At 53.8% G+C, this 6,000-nt stretch overlaps 1 protein-coding gene across 1 annotated transcript in view; it reads left to right on the top strand.

The window, feature by feature from the left end:
• Window positions 1-692: 692 nt before the first annotated feature.
• Window positions 693-6,000, top strand: part of Cacng5 (calcium voltage-gated channel auxiliary subunit gamma 5) — a 47,892-nt gene continuing 42,584 nt past the window's right edge. Inside the window, exon 1 of the mRNA XM_057775233.1 lies at window positions 693-832. The gene's annotated coding sequence lies outside the window, so the exon portion shown is untranslated. The remainder of the gene's footprint in view (window positions 833-6,000) is intronic.

Raw genomic sequence — 6,000 nt, 5'->3', positions numbered from 1 at the left:
CAGCCAGAAAGCAAATTCTAGCATTTTCCCAGCCAACTTGGCTGGGTAGCCCCCTCACCACATCGTGGCTCCAGCTGCAAACTGTCCAAGGACCCATAAACCTGTAAAATTAAGTTTGACAGTGTCTGGCATAACCATGGAAGCCATGTATTCCCCCCTAACAATTTAGAGAAGGAGAAAGTTCTTATCGTCAGAGTCAGGAAGCTGTGAGCTGCAAACCCGGTTGTGTGGCTTGCCTTCAGGTACACACACACACCTTGGGTCTGAGCCTCTGTGTTAGCATCCGTGAAATGGGACTGTTGTGAAGTCAGATGGCTGAAGACCTGAAAAGTGCTTTGACTAGTGTCTGACCCTCTGGACTCAAACAACTGACTGGCGCTGGAGTGTTCTCGTCACCATCAGTCGCAGTAGCTGGCACAGAAGGTGGGTCTGACTCAAGGCAGGTGTTCTTAATCCGGAAAGCATCCCCTGTTTCACGACAAACCACCCCCCCACACACACACGCGCCCGCCCGAACTCTTCGCCTAAAACCTCCACGAGGGTGCTTCCCCACAGCAAGGGTTCTCCCTTGGGTGGAAGACAGCATCCCAAAGCCCACCCGCTACTGACAGCATAGGGCGGGCAGGCCCCGCCCAAGCCCCGCCCCAGACCCCGCCCTCTTCGAGTCCTGGGCTCAGCGGAGGCCACTGCCAGGGTCGCTAGCGCAGAGCGGCTCCGCGGACCGGACGGGGCGGGTGCTCGGCAGGCAACGCACTACGTTCTACCTTACACCGCTCCACCGAGCGCAGCCCGCTAGGGACCTTCCACTCGAGTCTGGGGACGTGGCCGCGAGGTAAGAGCCAAGCTGAGCGAGAGGGATAGACTCTCGCCTTGTCGGGTGTCCGGGAAGCGACATCTCCAGTGGTGCCACCGCCACTGCGTCGGACTGGCCTCGTTACTGAGTAGCCAGGGGAAGGGTGGGGCGTGCACCGTGTGTGTGTGTGTGTGTGTGTGTGTGTGTGTGTGTGTGTGTGTGTGTGTGTGTGTGATGATGCCCTCCTCTTTGCAGACGCTTCCGAACAATTCACCCACTCCAAAGCCAAAGCCACACTTTTCCACCTCAGACTTGAGCCGAACTGAAAGAAATGACCTGGTTGCGGGAAGGGAAAGCCCACTGCCACCTGTTGAGCTGGGCTGCGGGTCTCTAAGGGCCAAACTCCCCAGGCCGTCGGTCTGTGATTGGACTCACTTCCCAGGGGTCTTAGCCATTGGCAAGTTACCTGTCCATCACAGGACATCTGGTCTACCTATATCACACTCATCCTGCCTGCCCTGGGCGACAGAAGGATACCTGGGGAGGACTGGTAGCTGGAAGCTTTGCTGCAAACCCCAGAGCTGGTAAAGACCTATGGTGGAGCTTAGGCATGGGGATTCCCCCTATACTTTGAGATACCAATGCCCAAGAGCACCCCCTATTTCCCTCACACACACTCCAAAGCACCCTTTTAATGACTCGATCTCTTTACCAGAATCCTCTCTTGGCAATTGATGAAGCTGCCACTCGTTAACAGCTTTCACACGAAATTAACCCTAGGGTCACCAGGGATTAGAAACCATACTGAGTGCCTGGCTGAGAAGACCTGCCATTGCTAAGGGAATCCCCTCTCAAGACTGGCTCCCAGGGTGCTTAGAAACGATCGTCTTTGTGTTTGGGCTCCCCATATTACCATCCCAGCTACCCACCTTCTTATGACACAGAAGGCAAGAATCTCAACCATTCCCAGTCTGGAGGCATCAGAGTTTCATGACCCGGCTGAGGGCTTAGGGCAGACATGGTAGCTGAACTGTTCACATACAGCTGGAAGAGGCCGTCCTTAGTCTGTGATAGAAAGCGTGGACTCGAAGTCCAGTTGCTCGGCGCCTGACAGTGTGGCATTAGGTAAGTCACAGAACCTCTTGGGGTCTCCGTTTCCTTCTCTTGCATAGAAAGCCAGGCTGTCAGTCGTGAGAACAAAGTGAGGTCTCTGATGACCGTATCCATTCACAGAAGTGTCTGGGACTGCCTCGGCTTCCTTGCAGACCGGACTTGACCATGGGGCCACGTAGGGAGGCTACCCCATTAGTGCTCAGGGAGGGTGTGCCGTGACTGTTGTCGCTTGAGCACTCAGTGTGAGTTTAGATTCCCAGAGTAGAGGATAAAGGAGCTTTAGCTATGGAGCCCTGCCTCTAGAGGGCGCTACCACCACCTCCCCAGGCTTCTGGTCCATTCACTGCAGACTCCTGGGTCACTGCCAGCTGTTCCTTTCCCATGCGCTTGTCTGTCATCCCATCCTGAGTTTGGTGTCACTCTTACATGTTGGCAGAACCAGGGACAACTACATGTCATTTAGAGTCACCAATAGAGCCCCTCCTTCACCAAATATCCATTTCTCCCCAAGCATAGCTGTCTGGCGTCTAATAGTCCACCGTGAGGGATTCTCCCTTTTGTCCACTGCCTTGTATCCCATGTCGGTTACTAAACCTTCACAGCAACGGCTTGTTTAGAAACATTCAGGACCTTAAAGATCAGAGGGTGAGGACAGAAGAACAGAAAGGGAAAGAGGTGGGGGTGCAGGAGAGAAAGGATAGGACTTTGCCAACCTTAGGGCCCCTACAAATAGACCCAATGGCCTGGGAGGAAGGGCTGGGCAGGCGGGTGAAGTACTGAACCTCATCTGGGATTCTCTGTGGGAGTAGGAGATGGCTCCTGTTGAGGAAGCCGGGGTAGGCAGTGCTGACTGACTGGGGGTGAGATGCAAGGCCTTGTTGGAGACAAGGAAGCCCCAAAGCAAAGCCTCAGCCAGCCAGCCATTCAGCAAGCCCCTTCTCCCACACAGCCCCAGCCCCAAAGGCAGCGACGTAGTCTTCTTGGAATCTGGAGCCTAGGCAGTGGCGCTAGCTGTTTGGTTAGTTAGGGCAGCAGAATAAGGACACCAGGGGAACTTTTAACACTTGTGCCTTCCTGACATATGCACACCCTCTGCCCATTGTGCCACCTCTCTGGAGAGAAGCAGAAGCAGAGTAGTTGACTCACACCCTGGAGGGACAGAGGGACTCCACTGGAGTCAGCCTGATGGTTTGTGGGGTCCTGACTGTACCAATGTGGGGCGTGCTGGAGAACTGGGGGAGGTCCCTGCTGAGAGAGCCCATGCCAGCCTCCTAGGGGAATGGGTGGATGAGCACCACGTGACTCTGTACACACCATGTCCCGTCACCATTGACCAGTCCTGGCTTGTGGTAGTCCAAAGATGAGTGTTTGCAGCTATCCTAGGTGCTCCTGAAGGCAGAGGTGCAACCAGAAAGGAGACACAATGGATGGACCACTGATATACATCTTAATGGCCTTGCATTCCCAATGGACGTCTTTTTGTTTGTTTGTTTTTGTTTTGTTTGTTGGTGTTTTTTTCTAATAAAGCTCCAGGTCTCCTGTATCTCAGGCTGGCCTTAAACTCTCCACGTAGCTGTGGATGACCTTGAATCCTCTTCCCTATATCTAGCTCTCAAATGCTGAGGATATAACCATGGGCCACCATGCTTGGTTTATGCCATGCTAGGGACCAAGCTCAGGACCTCGCACATGGTAGGCAAGCACATTTCCAACTGAGCCGAGCTACAAGCCCAGCCCAAGGCACAACCGTTCATATATATAATGTTAATGGGGGCAGTGTGTCTTTATTCCTCCATATGAGCGCCTCTCACTGAGCACGAGGGTGCTTGTGCCAACCGCTGAGCTAAACTTCAAGGGTGCCGTGGTATCCTTGGCTCTGGGAGATGGGTATTCTTAGTGTTTGTTGGCAAGAAGGCTGACCTGTGTGTTGTAGGATGTCCCCACTCTCCACCAACTGGATACCAGGAGCGCCCCCTCAGTTACACACCTGACTGTCCTCAAACATTGCCTGGTACTCCCCGGGGAGCAAGGCAGCCTGCAGTTGAGAATCACTGGGGAACCAGCTAAGAATAAACCAGGAAAAAAAAAACAAAACAGTCCCATTCCCTGAGGAGCAGCATTATGCGAAAGCAGCGAAAAGCAGTCAGCAACGAGGTGGAAGTTATAGCAAGACGGGGTGAAGGTGAAGGTGTGAATGAGGTGGGGCTGCCGATTTCAAAAGGGGACTCAGGAAAGGCCTGCCTGAGTAGGTGACATTTCGAGGGGGGGAGGAAGGAGAGGAGAGAGCAAAATGTGCAGAAATCTCAGGACCTACCTGTCAAGCAGCCGCAGTGTTGGGGGAAGAGCTAAGGAGGGGGTGGCTGGGGCTGGTGGGAGTTAAGGAGGGGGTGGCTGGGTCTCAGGGGAGCTACGGAGGGGGCGGCTGGGTCTCAGGGGAGCTAAGGAGGACATGGCTGGGGCTGGGTGGTGGGGATGGGGTTAGGGACAACCGCCTGGAGTCTGGTAGTTTTTTCTCTGTGAACTTGGTGCTTTCGCCTGCACACTCACAGCCTGCTAGGTGCTAGCGCCATCTTGGCAGCCCTTAGCTAACACTGACAGAGAGGTAAGCACCGTTTCTTCACCTGGTCTTTCGATTGTGAAGAGTGAGGTCCAGAAGGGTGGAGGAACTTGGAAGGTGCAGCGGGGCCGTGAACATGGACACTCATGGACAGTCCACACTCTTATCTCCTGTCACAATGCACTTGGGTGCTGTGAAGTTGGAGTTTGCTCTATTCCTCAGCTCCAGCCCCTTACTAAAATCTCCCAGGACCCATGTTCTCTGGGGATGGTGCCACCACATGCTGGTGCTCACTGGGGACGGTGTACTCATATGCCCCGTACCTGTCACTATGGATCAGCCAAGGACTAGGAATAAGTGGTACCTCCTGCTCCTAGACAAATCACTCGCTCTTGACTTTGCGTGCAGTCACTGAACCATGTCAAGGCTGTCTGCTGAGGTTGAGCCCAGTATCCCAGGAGGTCAAGGGACATGAGCCCAAGACTCAGGGGTGCAAGACGAAGCTATGTTATGTGAGCCAGTGTCTCTCCAGGCCCTTGGGGTTGGCTTGCCATCTCCCTCCACTGATGCTGGCCTGGCCTCCCCTGGACTCAAAATTAAATGTCCCACAGTGGAGCAAAATTCTGAGAGCATCTCCCTCCCCAAGACTCTGTGGTCCCATGTGGAAGTCACAGTCAGCGTCTCAATTAGGCCCTTGTAGGCCCTTATTTATTGAATGTATGGGAAGCAATGTCCTTCTTAAAAATAGAGGCTGAAAAAAATAGCTCAGAACTGGGAAAAGGGAAGCAGCTCACAGTGGCTACAAACGAATGGCCTCTCTGGTTGCTGCCGCTCTGAAACCATTGATGATTTTTCCTGCCCACGGATCCCTGGATGAAGAAACAAGCAGAGTAGTGGAAGATGCTGCTGGTGCCTGGAAAATAGGCATCTGCCAGCCTGCTTTAGGGGCACCCAAGCTAATGAGAGACCCTTGTACCAGGAACTCACCTCCCTGCTAGCTGTAGTGAGGGCTACAGATGATCATGAGAAATACCCTTAACTTTGGTGGAAAACCAGGGTTATAGAGTTGCCTGTATCCTCTGACCTGCAATGTCCTTTCCAGGGATGGACTGCGTAGACGCGGGTCCCTGGTGGTTCCATTAAGGGGAGGGAGGGTAGAATGGTGTACCCTGGGTGCTAACACCAGGTTCAAAGTCTGATAAGTGTCCTGCCTGTCTACTCAGCCTTTGGAGATGCTCCTAACTGCTATATCAGTGGCCATACTGTCCCTTGTGAATGCAAACCTAGGCAGTCAATCATGGGCCCCTCCCCCACCACCTGTGCAGGGGACTCATGGGCATGTGGGCTGAAGCTCAACCGCTCTGTGTGCCCCGAAGGAGCCACTTGACGTCTTTGAGCCTCCATGTCTCTAATTCTGAAAGGAGATGGTGAGCAGTTATTGCCATGACGACAGGTCCTTGCCACACTTGTACCCGCTCACCCTCCTGGTGCTGTGGGCATGGATCTCCACCCACCCTCTACATGATGTCTAGACCCA

Source organism: Chionomys nivalis, chromosome 7, assembly GCF_950005125.1.
Source record: "Chionomys nivalis chromosome 7, mChiNiv1.1, whole genome shotgun sequence".
NCBI lineage: Eukaryota > Metazoa > Chordata > Mammalia > Rodentia > Cricetidae > Chionomys > Chionomys nivalis.
Note: the sequence above shows the minus strand (reverse complement) of the source record. Positions and strands in the feature narration are given on the sequence as shown.